This window comes from Anser brachyrhynchus (assembly GCF_964034855.1).
Source record: "Anser brachyrhynchus genome assembly, chromosome: 10".
Classification (NCBI taxonomy): Eukaryota; Metazoa; Chordata; class Aves; order Anseriformes; family Anatidae; genus Anser; species Anser brachyrhynchus.
The window spans coordinates 23,338,096-23,355,674 of NC_137705.1; the positions used below are offsets into that span (position 1 = coordinate 23,338,096).

The 17,579-nt window shown below is 36.0% G+C and overlaps 1 protein-coding gene across 6 annotated transcripts in view; it reads left to right on the forward strand.

Annotated features, from left to right (window-relative positions):
- The window catches only part of CACNA2D3 (calcium voltage-gated channel auxiliary subunit alpha2delta 3), a 530,340-nt gene that overhangs the window by 22,463 nt on the left and 490,298 nt on the right, over nucleotides 1-17,579 (forward strand). For 2 of the 6 annotated variants that reach the window (XM_080605868.1, XM_080605856.1), the window contains exon 1: nucleotides 7,922-8,163. The exons of 3 other annotated variants lie outside the window; for them this stretch is intronic. The gene's annotated coding sequence lies outside the window, so the exon portion shown is untranslated. Of the gene's footprint in view, nucleotides 1-7,921; nucleotides 8,164-15,658; nucleotides 15,678-17,579 lie in introns of those variants that run through there. One more of the 6 variants, XM_080605860.1, reaches the window with a different exon arrangement.

A 17,579-nucleotide genomic window follows, 5' to 3' on the forward strand; every position in this document is an offset into this window, starting at 1 on the left:
GTGCTTATTAAAAGAGACAAGACCAACATTAAATGAAATTGTATTTAAATACTCCTGTTACCCTTCTGTTTTCCCTATCAAGTTGTCAAAGAGAAAAACACATGCGTTGATATTTCATCTACTTTTTCCAAAGATACATACATTTAAAAGATCACTGAAAAGGGATCATCTGTATTGTTTGATGGCAGTTATCTCTCTCAAAAAAAAAAATAAATTATTTTTTTCTAAGAAATTATGAATGTTCATGGCGAAGTTACTCAAAGTCCCACAGGGATTTGTCCATGGACCTATGCTGTTCTATGTAATTCTATACATTCACAAATTATTCATGGAAGGAGTAAATAATATGCATCATCAGCAAATTTTCAAACAGTACAAACTTAATTTGACTGCAGACAGTTAGAGTAGGCTCTTTTAGTACTGTGTGGTGCAGTTATATAATAACATTTTTCCAAAAAGTGCCAAGTAATATGAAGAGGAAAACCAAATATTCTGCACCGAGATCTCTAAATTGGCTGTGGTCATTCAGGGGGAAAAAAAAAAAAAGGCACCAATAAACATCTCTGACAGTTCTGGCAGACTCTCCAAAAATGTCAGCTGAATGTTTACACTGGATTATTCCAGGCAGGTCGCTTTAGAAAAATACACATTTTGGTAAAATGTATCCTCTTTTACCAAATCCATTTTTGGAAAAAAACAGATTAATCTTTCTTCCCCCATTTACCCTTACCCCCCCACCCCCACCCTTTATTAACGTTGTTCACATATCCAGCTTGTTAAAGTAAATCAGTCGAGGAAAATCAAGATGCAAAAATATCTGAAATTAATGGAAAATTTAAAGTAAAATGAGAAGCTCTGTTGTCTTTTTCTTTCTCTTTTGTATTAATCTTCTACGTATTTCCATCAATCATTTCTAGTGGCACTTAAATTAATGTTGTGATTCATACTATTAATTTATTCCAAGAATTACACAAATAGCATGTAATAATTATCTGCTACAGCCTGTAGTATTGGTTTCACTAACTGCTACATGAAAGGATAGATATCTCTGCGCTGATCTGACATCTTTTACTCTTCAGGTGATGTAAAGGAGACAGATGCTGCCTGTAATTAATCAGCAGAGAATTGTTCTGCTGATGGAAAGCTTTCAGCTGGAATAAAGCACATAGAGCTGGCTTCTGCTCCACACACTTCTGCTACTCTGACATCAGAAGAGGGACAAAATTTTAATCTATTAATCCAACTGATGTGTAATGCCCTATGAAAAACATGTGTTACTAGGTCACTAGGTTGGTGTTGGCTTGCTCACAGAATCATGCAGCTGTAATTGCTCCCTTGTTTTTCATCTGCTGCACTGGTCAGATGAAGAATGTAGGAGAGAACATAATGCAAGAAGAATTTGACTGCACCATTTTTATGAGTAATGCTTGTCCATTTAAAAAAAAAAAAACAAACAAAAAAACAATGGCAACAAAAAAAAGAACACCAAGCAACACAGTATTATGGATACACAAAACTTTATCTTTTAAATATTTCTCCTCCTACATTTATTAATATTTGTGATGATCTCGTAGTGACAAGAAATACAGTAAAATAGTAGTTATTTTAAGAAAAATATTTATTTAAAGAAGGAAGTTTATTGTTTCCAGTTGTGCACAGAAAAGCAGCTAGTAAGTTGCCTTTCTCTCTAGGTCACCCAAGTCAGTAGCATGCATATGTTTTCTCTTGAACTGTTTCCCTACTTCTGCATTGCAGTAGAAGCTAAAGCAACCAAGATAAAACCAGATCAGAAAATAAAATGAAAAATTCAATCTTTATTCAAAATATAAAACTAAAACATTTTGTGGAGGCTTTTATAACTGTTCAGAAAGAAAAAAGCATCAGATTTTAATTCTTCTGTAGTTTTATATCACCTTCTGTTTCTTTTAAATCACAGAAAAAAACCACACCACATTTCAAAGAAGAAATTGCTCTTAAAAAGGTTAAAATATATCTTTTATTTCAAGTATTTATTGTGAAGACGTTTAAATGAGAGATACTCCCTCCATTTACTGCCAAGAGGCAACACTAAAATTTTTGGAAATTGCACCATGCGTAAGAATTCTGGGCAAATTTGCGTAGCAGCAGCTTGAGTCATTTACCTAGTGTTACCTAGTGTCATTTGATTCCTGTGCTACCTTGGTTTTTCCACTGGGTGTCTCCACACTACGTAGGAAGGACACGCAGTCCTTTTCAAAGGGGTTATGTAAAAGCAGAGAGAGTGCGTGAATACTGAAAAGGATGTTTTGAAATACAACTCAACAGTAAATTATTGAAAATGGGAATATCTAAACGAGACCTATCTTTCAGGCCTGAAACCCTGAGTGGCAGCTGACTTTTCTTTCATTCACCAAAGATTTTAGAAATGTGTGCTGATAGAGATATTCCTTCTACATTGATCTAACTTTGAAGAATTCATGTCCTAGTTTAGCATTGAAGTGGAAGTGGGTATTCATGGAAAGAGAAATTACAAAATCTTACTTTTTTTTTTTTTTCTGTGTGCATTAGTTATAGAACTCAGATCCAGACCCTTCTTTTGATTTCCACATTTGGTAGCGCTTCCTAAATTTGTTTTGCCTTTGGCTAGAGACGGTCATTCCTATTTCACACTGTAATGACAAAGACTGATAGCTTTGAAATTAACAAACCATTACCTAATCCTGTGAGCGCAGTTCTCCTACATGTGGGTTCTCAGCTGCACTCTTAACTACGGTCACAGGTCCATATTTGCATTGCTCTTTAGCATTCTCCAGAGCACCATGACAGAGAGACACTTCTGTGCTGATTCCTTCTCTCAGCATCCACAGTGTTTTAGAGCATCCTTTCACCCAAGCAAGGCTGCACTGCAGGAAGAATCCTTGAAAATGACTAGAATTGCAAGTGCTTGGGGGAAGCTGAATTCTCCTCTGAGTTCATAATGTTATCATCATGGCTAGCTAGCTGTCCTGTGTTGTTAAATGACTAGCATCAATACCAGGCACATACATGACAATATTGCTGGAATTGTAGGTGGTGGGTGTCCTGTTTGAAGACCCATAATGTTATAACTAGATCTGTCCTGCTTTTGCATTGAATGTGACCAGGTTGCTAGACACCATGACCAGCAGCTGAGTACCAGTTCAGAATAAGCAGCATAGCATTTCCAGACCTTAATGACATAGGTTATCTTCACGAAAGTAGTCTGTTACAGCAGTTCCTGATAGGAATCAGGTATGTTTCAGTATGCTAGCTACAGAGATGTGAAAAGTACCTGCCGGGTTATATCCACCCACCTTTGCTTTTTGTTTGGGATTATAAAAAGCTGGCATTGCCACTTTCTGGAGATGTGAGGAAATCAAGTGTCTGCCTAGTAGACAGGATACATGTTGTAATCCAATTTCTGCCTGGGTCATCAGTAATTCTCACAATCAGAAGTATAATTTCATCATAGTTGCCAAACATTGTGCAATTCTTACAGACTTTTGAGGTAGGTGTAATTCCAGCACCAGCTATGCGATTTACTGTTTACTGTACTGGATTACTGTTGAAATAATGAGTTTCACAGTTGGTGAGAGAACACCTGGAGTCCCACCAACCATGCGACTGAAGGAGCAAGCTGTATCCTGGAAGCTGTTCTCTTAATCTGGCATCAATAATACATGCACCTTGAGAACTTCACCTGCTTGTGATTCCTGGGCACAAGAACCCATGCAGACCACCACTGTAGCTAAGAAACTTACCAAAACATCTCCAAGGGAAGCAAGGCTTTCCATGTCTTGATGTATTCGTGTTAATACTGTGTGTTTTGGGGGGAGTTATTTTTAGCTTGAGCTGTACTTGAATTCAGCTCAATAAAGAGAAAATTGGATGAAAATCTATGGTCTGTGATACAGTAGCTGACCATTTTTGTGGTAGGCTAAGAATCTATATCGACTCCTTAAGAACATAGATTCCTGACTGACTCCGTGTTTTTTCTCCCACTTATTATAAATATTCAATGGAAAAATCTGTTTAAAATATCCAAGTGTTACTAGGTCTCTTCTGCAATGAACTAAGTGTGCCAACATGGGTCATAGGCAAGTCTGTGGAATGGGATCTACCGTTTTGTAATCTCATTATTTTATAGTAATATTAATAGTAAATTGCTGTGATATTTGTGCTGTACACCCTGGCAGGTCAACTGAGTGAGGCCAGTATAAAGAAAAGAAAGCTATGTGAAACCATTAAGGTAAAGTGAAACATTTTTTAACTGACTATGTAGATCTTTAAATGTATAAAACAGAATTGAACTAGCTGCTAGGGGCACAGCTGGGTAGCACAGTTTGTTTTATCAGGGAAATCTGTCTTAGGGCTGGTAAACTAGTAGACCCTGGAAAGGATATTGAACTTTCTGAATTTCTAATGCTGGGCAAAGGAATCTTTTGCTTCAGCAGGAGCATTAGCTTCTTCATTCATGGTTTTTCTCTGAAATTTCAAGATTTTTTTAAAAAAATCTGCAATAAAATTGATGTTATTTCTAAATTGTAATATGAACCCACAGAGGAAAAATACCAGATATAGGCACTTTCCTTATCCCTGATTGACCTATTATCATCAGTTTTTAATGAAAACAGTCACTTGTCTATTAGCTGCCTTTGAGGGTCTGCCATCTTTTTCACTCTCTATTGCAAATACACACCTAATATATACAATTTTTGCTGCAGTTGCAGTGGAAGTTGCAATGGAGTTAATGTTAAGAAATGTGGAACTCTCTTTAATGAGTGTTGCCCAGCTTGAGATCTTTTCCCTATTGCTTTGGTTGTCTTCTTGCCACTTTTGCCATGCAGACTAGCAGGCTGTTTCCTTTTGTAGACTTTACCAATTAGTAGAAGGAGAACATGAAGGAAAGTATGCTTGTTTATATCAAAACATTTCTCCATGTGTTTCAGCAATGTTCATATCAAAAAAAAATTCCATGTGCTTCATGAATATTCCGGTAAGAAGAAGCAGTTTTCAAGTACGCACAGTTAATAATTTGTCCCAAGAGTGCACAGAATACATTCATTAAAAATAGACAGATGCAACAGGTGATACCATTGTGTACCCTTGGGAAGCCTTTAATGGTTGGTTCCTGAGACAGTCTTTTCTCTACATGCTATGAATTGGTATGTGTGAGACGATTAGTTTCAGTACAATCTGTACCTGTGCCCTTTTTAACGGAAAGCTCAAGCTACAGTGTCTAGTTGCTAGATAGATGGAATTATAGTGAGTTGTGGTCTATGTGACATATGGTGGATACACCATAGCTACTTCTACACAGGTCTGCAGCTGTGCAATCTCCATCTTGATTTTCTCAGATGATGGATGCTGTCATCTGAGATCTCTGAATGAATCAATGAGGAAACAAAAGTTTGCCATTAGTACCATCATTCAGTTATAGTTTCTGGTCCTTGTATTCAACTGTGCGAGAATTAATTGGAGCATATGTTTTTGCAAATGCTTTTTGCCCGCATTCAGTTGCGTATCCAATGAGATGTTCAGTGCAAACACTGTCAGTTGTAACCTACATTCTTATTTTTGTCATACCTAAGAGTTCCATCTTAAACTTCATGTATGTTATTTATCGTCTCACCACCAGTGTACTATGGCATTGCATATGCCCAACATTGTCAAAAAATGTGGAAATACACCTGAAGATTTTTTTCCCCCATTTTACAGATAGGGAAGGTGAAGCACAAAAATTGAAAGGTTCACCCAGAGTCTGCAAAAGGGCTGTGGTATAGCTAGAAATAACTGAAGTCTAGTGTATTCATAACTGATCCCTATAATCTCATATTTGAAATATAGGGGAATCAAGATTTTATTTTCCCCTCCATTTGTTCAAATAGAAAATGTTCCTGCTAACAGAGGGCTCCTTGTTAAATATAAATGACTTTAAGTTACTGAATCCATAATGTGAAGATTAAGTTATCTCCTTGTTTGGAGTTAATTGTGCCTTTTTTTTTTCTTTTGTGACGTGAAATTAAACTGAGAAAGATGTATTAGTTTTACTCAGTACTGATTTTGCTTTTGACATCATGTAAAATCTCAAATTCCCATTCCCTCTGAGAACACAGAAGACAGAGTATATAAGTCTCAAACTTTTTGGTTGGATAGTGATTCATCATAGCAAGACTACATGTGTTTTGCTTGTATTTTCTATATGCCATTAACTAGTAAGTAAAAATGTTTATCTTCTTTTAATTGCATGGAAGGCATTTTCCTGATAAACAGTGCTGAACTATCAATGAAACTGCAATTCAGTTACAATAAACAGTACCTGGATTCAGACCAAAAAATGCTCTTTTTTTCTTTATGGCCTTTAACTTTTTCTGATTGCTATGCAGAGTACTAGAAAGGATGAATATTTATTTTTAGTCCTTGTCTAAGTGGTATCTTTTGGAAGATGCTTACCAAAATGATCAAAAGAATGAAAGGAAAATGCAGTTCTAATATTTACATCAGAAGGCAGCTACTCAGGAGTTTCTGTCTTTTGCTTTTACTTTTGCTTTTACTTTTTTACTTTCTACTACAAAGCAGATTGTAAGGAATACACACTTCCTTACTTTAAAAAGAATCTTAGGTCATTAACATTTATTTCTATGACTACATCACGTCACTCGTAAATCATTCTGTCAACATACCCCTTGCATGGGTTATTAAGATTTGATACATTTATCCTGAGGAGTCCACTTGCATAAAGAAATATTGTCCATTTCCACTCAAGAAAGAACGCTAACAAATGTAAATTTGGAAGCACACAGACCTATCTGCATTTCAATGTTTGCTTTCTTCTCAAGTCAAATAGATGTTCTGGGTTTGAATTCCACTGTCCCAATGCCATTAAGCTTCTCAATTTAGTCCACTTTTGATATTCTCTCTTTTTGACTTGGTCTCTTACCATGAGTACGTGACCAAAAATGAATTTATATTACACATATAAAAATGTCACCAACATGCAGCTTTAAAGAAATTTATAGTAATTTCAATGAATACAGAAAATAATGTTTAACATAAGCCAGGCCATGATGTAGTGCGAAGATAGTGTTAAATCAGAATCAAGGAAAGATCCTTCAGTTATGAAATTGGTACAAAACCAATAATATGTCTGGTAAAGTATAGTTCTAGCATTTCAAAGGACTGGTTGTCCACAGAAATGTGTTAGTATTAAAATGCATACCACAACATGAAACATGGCTGTGCAACATGTGTTAAAAATATGCTTCAAATAAAATTTCTGCAATTTGATTAATTGCATTCATAATAGACATTCACACTACTTCCTGATGATAGTTGACTAGCTGACATGGAGCCCAAGAGCATTCTCACTAGGTCAAGAAGTGTTGTGCCATGTATATACACATGCATATGAAATATGTAATACAACCATTTATACTGTACAGTGCAAATAGCTGCATTTTAGTTCAAATAATGACCTTACCAGAAAGTCTTTGCACTTAAGTATTTATTTATATATGCGTGCATACACATATATAAATATGTATATATCATTAAAAGGAATTCTGTGTAAAATAATCCTTGATTGCATTTCACTATTAATCCATGTGAAATGCTTATATTATAATTTAAACAGCTGCTTCCTTCTTCCTATAACTTCCAAACAGTTATAATGTTCTTATAAGGTCATTGAATTACAGGTGACTGTGTCCTTAGATTTCAAATCTTTGATTTCTGAAAGCACTGTGAAGTCAGCTGCCAGATTTTATTCATTGTTTCCATTTACTCTTTCTTTAATATTTCAGCTTTCTCAGCTTGTAGTTTAAACTTCTGAGAAAGGTTGGCTTGCAACTCCAGCAAGTTCTTCAACAGCTGCTGCTGGTTAGTCAGCATTTTATAGATGATTGTCGTTGTATGGTGTGGCAGTAAAAATGCTGTACTGAATAATGTCATAGATATTTAATAAGTGTAGAACTTTTGCAGGCAGAGTAAACATTAAAATATTTTCTAAAATAAAGAACTTCCTAAATATCTTTTCATCTGTTATACCTACAATAGGTATACATAATATTTTCTGAGGCTTCTTTTAGAAATTTTCATAGTCAACAGCTGGAACCTTAGTGATTTCCAGTCCTGCTTTGCTGGGTATAGGAGCTGTTCTGTGTTGAGGTAAGAATGCTTTCGTTTGCTGCTTTTATCATGGAGAGGGGTTTTATTTTATGAGAAGGGTTTGTGTGTTATGCTTTTGCAATGAGCTGTGAACGTAACTAAAATTTCTCTAATAGAGCATTCCCCAACATTAGGATCAGAACTGGCAACACCCTGGCCCTAGTCCTCAGCTGCACTGCAGGCACTTTGCACCATGCCAACAGTGCAAGGTGACTCTGAAGCCAGTTTAATTGGCCATGGAGGGATATGCTTAACATAAGGATCCTCCCTGGAGGGTGTACAGTGTGTGGCTGGGCCTTATAGAACTGCCAAGCTGGCTAGTGCAAAGCTTTTGGGAACATTGGCAGCCACTATAAATCCGATTAGACTTTGGACAGTTATGATTTATGTGAAAAGGCTAGACCAATGAATGCACAGCCAGCCCACTTCTCAGCCAGTGTTTGCAGAGAAATACTTACAGTGTAGTCATGTGGTACACAGATTGGTTTGCATTCATACTGTATATGCAATCTATTTAATGTTAAATGCATGATAGTTTCTGTTAAAATTCTAGGAAAAATAATTTAAACAATGTATTTCTATTCTTCTGCTCTAGTATTCTCACTGTGATGGAAATGTCCCAGTCTGTGAATTTAACTTCAAGGCTGTTCATGTTTAGGGTTAAGTATAACCCAGTGTAGAGACCTCCTTGTTCCACTGGAAGGGGTTAAGAGGAGATAAAGGACAAGGGATATGCAGTTAAGATATTTGCATGAAATTGTTAGGGGAGTTGTGGGAAGCATTTTAATTTTATAATCTTTCATAAATTATTCATTTTTAAAATCACAAATTTGAACACAGCTAAAAGGTACCAGGCTTAACAGCAAATCACAGCTTTTGCAATCACAATGGAAAGTGTGCCCTTTCAGATTCTTATGTTTTCTCCAGCCATTTTTTCACTGAGAAAGAGAGTAAAGGAAAAAGATATTCAAGCTTTTTCCTTTTCATTTTCCTCCTACCTAGAAAATTATGGCACTGAGTCAGGTGGGTATTTCAGAATAAAAAGAATAGCTTTTGTTTACTTTCTTTTATCTAGTTTTCAGAGCTCTTTTTATATTTCAGAATTATTTTCTCTGATAGTTCTGAGTATATTTTACAGACTTCTCATGCTGCATTTGTTGTTGATTCAAATCCATTTGCTCTTCTTTGAGAATGTAGTAGGGTTTTTTTTTTTGTTTGTTTTTAAGACTCAGATCCTAGCCATATTTGACTCATTCCCTCATTACATTTTGACAGATATTCATTAACATGAGGGAACTATAGTTTACAATCTGGTGTGTATATTAAAAGTGTATAGGAAAACAGTACACATGGAAAAGGTTGTATACATGGTTTATGTGTACTTTTGAATAGATGGAGTATCAGAGCTGAATGGGTGTTAGTTTCCCCACTAATGTGTCAAAACAGTGGCAATGGAATAGTTGGAGTGGTAATAGGATATAGAGCTTGCCACTAATTCAACTGCTTTTAGTTCGTCCTGAGTTGGGCACAGGTTCACTGGACTGTCACATAGCTGAGTTGGTGGCATTGATCCACGCTGTGGCAAATATCAAACCCTTTGGTTTGCAAACCTTCTTCAGAATAGGGAAATTACATGTTTGTTTAAGCAGAAAGACCAGGGACTGATTAGGCACTGTGGTAGAGTTACCCTAGGATAGTTGCAGACAGACAATGAGGGAGGTGTGTTGGCAGGTACGCGTTAAGGCCACCATGGCTATTTCCTTACATTGGACTCATCCTCTCAAACATAACTACTAGTTTCCACTGCCATCCATAAAGTTCTTCTAGTGGCATTTAAATTACATGTATCTTTTTAAAAACATGATTATTATTGAGAAAAAGAAAAATGTTATATATTGCTATTCATAAAAATAAAGCATCCACAATGTAACTGGAATTTTTACTAATCATGAAGTTCGTAGCGTTTTACTTTCCTTCTCGAATATAGATGTGAAATATTCCTCCAACAAGAGATCCAAAGACAGACCTAAGTGAAGGAGATGCAAGTCATGTTTAGACAAGCAAGTTCATAAAGAAGGGACAGAGAATAGCCTGTTTTAGTTGCAAAACATGTTATCACACGTTTCAGAGCAAAGTGATACAGGTCTTTGCTTTGTCATTTTTTATTAAAACCTTTGTTCTGGAACCCTGTGCTTCAGCTATGTGTGTGTGACTATATTTTGCAGTTTTACGATTTGAGTGACAGAACATGAAAGATTATTTCTGTAGTTGCATTCATGGTACAACATCCCTTTGGTATTTCTGGTTTTGCTTTTATTTCTTAAAGCAGTCTTGTTCCATATGTTTTGTTGTTTGTGTATGCAAACATAACATATTATTGGAAATTTTGGTAATGTTTGTCAAACCACATATTTTTTCATTTCTGCATATTGAATACATAGCAAATTTCTGACTTCTGCCAAATATAGTGATGTAGAGGTTTCTGTCATACATTTATTATGTGCCTTTTTTGATAGTCCAATTCAGAAAAAAAACAACATTTATCTCCTGGACATAAAATAAATGATGGTAGCAATGGTGATTAGCATTATGAGGGAATAAAAAACAGTCTTCAGTTTAAGTGTACCATTCAAACAGCTTGGCTAACATTTTTCCTCTACTCTTGAATGCTAATTGTGACTTTCAATTGGAGCAAATAGTCCTGCAAAACAGTGTAACATCACCTGAAAAATATTCCCCTGAAACATTGCACAGTGGGGGATGCGGCTATGCATGGCATATGAAATTAAAGATACGTCACATACTGGCACATCAGCTTTGTCATTTCACCCACGCTGTAGCATTGCAGACTTTAGGTGACATGCCACAGTTGAAAAGCCAGCATATGACAAGCTCTTCATTTAACTGAGTATGCCAGATGCTAGGAAATACTGCAGTCTCCACTCATGTTTTGTATAATCAGTTTCCAAACCGTTGTGCTCTCTAAAATGTGGTGTTTTGAAACACCATTTAGGCAGAACAATGATTATCTATACACTGAGTTTGCATCTGGAATAAAAAAATGGAAATACCCCACTCCCCAACTCTCCTGCCTCTACATCTGTAAATCATTTAAATCTAACCATTTATTTCAGGATCCTACATTTGCCAAGGAATATCAGAAATCCACATGATGTCCCAAGTGCCAGATTTTGTATTTGGATCTCTGATTTAGATGAATAATGTGTAAAAGTTCATGAGGTGTGAAACTGCATATAGATAGCTCCCCACTCTTTTATGCACAGGAGAACATTAAGGTTTCTTCCAAGGTCAGTTCAATTTATGCTCACCAAATACTATCAGAAATGTCAGTTGCCTTCAGAGATAGCAAATGACTAAGCATTTTGTTAATATTAATTTACTGCCCCACCATGCCCACTTTTGAACCCCCAATTAAAATACAAAGGCTGTGAGGACAGAGATGTCAAGATACATTGTTACTGTAATTAAAAAATAAGACTGCTAGCTACTGTGACAAACTTAATCTTTCACATGATTAAGGGCTATGAACCAGAGGTAATATTATAAATATTATAATTTGGTTCTTTGGCTGGTTTAAAATATAGTCATAATTGCAGAAGACATACCTATAGAGCTTGTTACAGTTGCTTCAAAGGTACTCATTCGTTCTTTAACTGGGCTCATCCAACACATTATCATTACTCAGGTTTTTAACATAATGTACCTTATTTTCCTGTTCAAAACAATTAGATGACCACATAAATAGGCAAGTAAATTTTTTCACTAAAAACTGTTTTGCAGTTAATAGCATTGCCGGTCTTTGTGAATAGTCGGTAACTGCAGGCTCTTGGAGATGCCACAACAAAGAATTCTTTAAACACGCAGCTGTACACTAAAGAACTGACTGAATGGATTTGATAAATTGGTTAAAAAAAAAGAAAAAAAAAAGGTTTTGGCTCAACAAAGTAAAAGCTGACCAAAGGATGCAAAGGAAACAAAATGTTCATGAACAAAACAAAATAAAGGAATCTATCAATTGGAGGAGTGCAAAGAGAAGAACTAATGTCCTTTATTTTGTTTTTGTTGATTTATTTATTGCACTTCATTTTATAGTTCACTGGTTCAAGTCTATTCCAGAAGCAGAAGCTTACTGATGTTTGAAAAATTCTCAATCTATGTTCATGTACTATCCGTGTCATAATAGCTTCCACATCTAAATTTTAGATCCTTTGTTGGTGACTCATCAAAAAGTGCAAGAGTTTGCTGGAATAATAAAGATTTATGTCTACTTTCAACCAGGAATGTTCTTCTGTGGAAAAGGATAAGACTTGTTTTGTCTTCCTGTCCAGCAAAGCTGCATAGGGAAGCTTTTCCTCTGTAACTGATCAAGTATGTGTGTCACTGAATCTGAATACTACTGGGACTCTAAAACTATACTCTTTAGTCACCATTCTTCTTTGTGCCTGGAGGTAATGTGAGAAAGTAAATGGTGGTCTTTGCTGGTTTTTCATTTTTTTTTCTTAATCTCTGAGAAGCTGTTGATGAGAAAAAATGCTTCTGAAACTGTGATTATAGATTTTTGGGACCATATCCTATTTTGAAGAATAGGACTTAAGGATTAAGCCAGTAGCTAGTATAATGAAAGAAATAGCCAAATGGGACATTCTTTGTGTCTTACGTGGTCTATCACAGAATCACAGGACTTTTAAGGTCAGAAGGGACCTATGGAGGTCCACCCTCCCTGTTCAAGCAGGGACACCTAGAGCAGGTTGTCCAGGACCATATCTAGACAGCTTTCAAAGATCTCTAGGGATGGAGACTCCACAACCTCTTTGGGCAGCCTTTTCCCATGCTCCATCACCTGCATGATAAAGAGGTATTTCTTGATGTTAGACAGAACTTCTTGTGTTCCAGTTTGTGCCCATTGCCTCTTGTCCTGGCACTGGACACCACTGAAAAGAGCCTGGCTTTGTTGTCTTTGCACCCTCCCTTTAGGCATTTTTACACATTGATGAAGTACCCCTGGAGTCTCCTCTTCTCCAGGCATAACAGTCCTAGTGCTCTCAGCCTCTCCTCAGAGGAGGGTTTCTCCAATCCCTTTATTGTATTGGTGGCCCCTACTTTGGACTTTTACCAGTATGCCCAGTACACGAGTACTGAGGGTCCCTGAACTGGACACAATACTCTACGTATCTGAATAGACAGGAAGGATCACTTCTTTTGACCTCCTGTCAATATTTTGCCTAATGCAGCCAAGAATACCATTAGCTGCCTTGGCAGCAAGGGCTCTTTGCTCACTCACATTCAACTTGATGTCTACCAGGACCCCCAGGTCATTTTCTGCAGAGCTGCTTTCAAGCTGGGTGGCCTCAGCATGTATTGGTGCCTGGAGTTGTTCCCCCCTAGATGCAGGACTCAGCCCTTGTTGAACTTTATGAGATTCTCGTCTGCCCGCCTCTCCAGCCTGTCAAGGTCACTCTGGACGGCTGCGTGGCCTTCTGGGGAGTCAGCCACTACCCCCAGTTTCATGTTGTCTGTAAATTTACTGAGGGTGCTCTCTACACCATCATCCAGACCACTAATGAAGATGTTAAACATCTTGTTTATTGAAGGCTGGACCCAGTGTTGACCCCTGGAGTACTCTACTCATAACTGGCCTTCAACTAGACATTGTACTACTGCCCACTGCCCTCTGGGTCCAGACAGTTTTTGATCCACTTCATCCTGCCCATATTTCAACAGCTTCTCTGTGAAGATCTTACGGGGGATTGTGTCAAAGGTCTTTCTGAAGTCCATGAATACAATATCCATTGCTTCTCCATGTGTGCTAACCATAGTGCATTTAAAACCGTATCAGAGTTTTTGCAAAAAAAAAAAAAAAAGAGTAAATGATTCCTTCACTTGCTCTGGCCATTTGAATAGAATTTCAGTTACACACTTCCTGTTATATTTGTGTAAAACCTAAACTATTCCTGTTTTGCCTTTTTGGCTCAGTGAAGAACAGCTCAAAAGATTAGGAACAAAGCATTTTTGTAGAACTAACATGCACTTCAGATATTTGACTGCAGAAACTGTTGCTTAGCCACAAATGGTTTCTGTCAGATTCGGCTTTTATCTTGGATGTTCCTGAAGGAACCTGGATTAACATAATTAAAACGTTCATGAACCATCTCATTATAATTTTAGAAATTTCAGTGCTGAATAATACAATGGGGTTTATTATCAGGCTTTATGGATGAGCCTTTTTATTTAGTAAAATGTATTTTTTTGCATTCACTTTCACGTATATACTTTTATTATTTTAGTCTAGAATTTGAAAAAAAGAGATAAAATATCAGTAAAATTAACATAATTTTATCATCCAAAACACCAGGCAACTACTTTTTTTTACTGAATCTTCTTGTGCCTTCTTCATGAGACAGATCTGAAGTCAGACGTACATTATATTGCCGTGACTTCCAATTAATTCCAAATTAACCCAAAATTGAAAATCTATACAATCCATCCGGTTGTTGTAGTAGGGTGAGATACTGCATATCATTCCTAAAAACAAATTTGAAATTCAGGGGGAGTGAATCATAAAGGTGTAAGTACAGTCCGCTCTGTATGCTGCATTAGTCTTGGATGAAACTACCTGAATATATATATATATATATGGAAATATAAAATATCTGCAGCAATACCAAGGAATTTGTGATTTTTTTTAATACTGTTTTCTTCTTTCCAACATCATAGACGTATTGAAAATGTGATGTAGTAACGGAGCTGATAATGAAGGTGGTTTTCCGTTTCACACAAGTTATTGACAGCTATTATTACAGCTTTATAACACAATATGAGTTTGTAGCATTTTTTCTTTCTTCTTGCTCCTGTTCTGGCTTTTAAGGTGTTTTCCTGTATGTACTGGATCATCCCAGTACTCTTTTGTGAAGGATGAGGAGTTCTTTACAAGGGAAGCAAGGTTGCTATCAGAGATGATGCTGCAATTTCTTCTGCCCAATGTTTTCTTTACTTCTGCCCATAATATAGACATATTATATACATATTATAATATTATATATATAATATTATATATTTGGTATAAAAGAGTCTCTTTTACAAAAGAGCTCTCACTTGGAAGTTCATCTGCTCTGCAGCCCAAATATTTTTTTTTTCTTATTTATGGGTGAAATGTAATCAGCCTTTCTCTAGACCTAACATCTGGTAGACAGAAGTAGCATTATTTTTTGTTGTTGATGGTGTAGACTAAAAATAAATATCTGTTTGAAGTCTTTAAGGAGAGTTTATAGAGTGCTGAGAATTTTTCCTCTTACCTTGTCTTGTGTATCTCAAACCCAGTAATACATTTCATAAAATAATTACACCTGCATTGCACAGGTGACTGTGGACTGAATAGAGATTTTTCCCATTATAAAATTGATAGCAAGTATGTCCTTCTCACTGTCCCCTGCAGTTTACTCCTCATGTCTAAATCCTTGATTCAGCAAGTCCTCCCTGCTGTGAATATGTATCAGGTTGGTTACCTGGTATTTCAGTTTCATTACTTGATATTTTTTATTTAGAAAAATGAATTAAAGCAAGCATGGAAGTTTGGGGGAAGTGTAGGAGAATTCACCTGTTCCTGGAACAGACAGGAACCTCTGAGAAAGCAGAGTATTCTGTAAACAAATTAATATACAAGCATATACTACATCTTATACTCAGCTGTATGTGTTCATATTTGTGTACTTCAGGGAAACAGAACTGTTGGCTTTCCGTGCTACTTCATTTTTGGATTTATTTGGTTAATAGCATCTGCTGAGGAATAATTCACTGCTTTACTATTATTACTGTTATTGCACAAACAGTTAAAATATTAATCATAATTTTGGCTCTACATTTTAGTAACAGAACATTAAACATAATAATGCTACACTTAATAGTGTAGTAATATCTTTTCTAAATATTTTTACCAAGATCTTGGAATAAAATAGAAGATAATATACAGCAAATCCTTTCTGATTTTTAAGTTAGCTTAATGACTCCTGAAAGAAAGCTTTGAGAAGTTTGTGAATACTCACAGAACCTTCACTGAGTGATGGCTACTAAAAAGATGACAGCTAATGCAGTAATTGTATCTTTTTATGGAAGAGTTCTCTTTCCTTTTCTGAGCATTACATAATTCACAGTGAGTTTCTGAGCCAAAACTCAAGTTCTGGGGACTGAGAACCCATTGCTTAGGACCAGACTGTGAATTCCTTACTCCTGTTGTTGAATGTTTAGTTATTGTCTTCAGTGTTTGCATTTTTCGTATGAGTAAATGCACAGCAAGGGAAAAAGATCTTGTTGGTTTAGTCTTTAGTATCTGTTTCTTCAGCGGTATGTGTGAGTTCGGAGGATACTAATTTGATCTATCTTTTGGGCATATGCAGGCAGTTCTGTGTAAGTTTGTCGGCTATGGAAAAATACAAATAATGAACAAAAATAGAGATTACAAGTATTGTGAGCAGAAGACATAGAGATTTTCCCTATTTCTCTTGAAAAAAAATATTTTCCTGAAAGAGTTTTAAAATACTTGAATATAAATTTTGTTGATCGCCTCTTTGGTATTCGACTACGTGTAGTTGTGAAGCTGTGCCATAGGCTGCAGCCTTGTCAAATAGCATAGGGAAGTTGTAAGAAAATGGACATTTTTCATATAAGTAACATATGTGGATAAATATATAGTTAACTTTAATTATATGAGAGTCAATTGCCTTTTGGTGGGTACTTCCTCTGTAAACCTACAATATGGTTTATTTGCCTTTTCAGTAGTTATCCTATTATGGTAATTTTCACTTATATTTTGCAGACCTTTTCTGATCAGAAATAATTGCTCTTAAAATAATGCACTGCCCTAATATATTTAGATCATCTAAGATGAATTCTTTTGTGGTGATGCAACCTGACATACCTTGGTGAAAAATTGTAGATGCGGCATTTTATACATTAGGGAAAAACAGGCTGACTGCATGAGAAAAGGAGTGGTGAGTCAGGAGAGGGAGATGAATGACCTTTTCCTTTTTTTTTTGTTCTTTCTGTTCATCTCATATTTGTGAAACATTTCCAGAGGAGAGAAAATCCTCAGGTAATTAATTCACTATGATGTATAAATGCTTTCTGAATTGAATAAATAGCATTAGATTTTTTTTAAAAACGTTTGGGATGTAGGAACTCTAACAACAACTATTTGGACATTATTGACAAACAATATCCCTAAGTCACATAAACATTACCCTTAGGATCAATTATCAATTGATATCAATTATCCCAGAGTTTTCAGCCAAAAAGTTCTGTTTGATCTTCTTTGATAACAACAAAATCTAAGTGAATGCAATGTGTGGTCTGCATTTTCTTCTTAAATTTGTCTTTAATGGGGTAACTTTTTTCCCTCAATC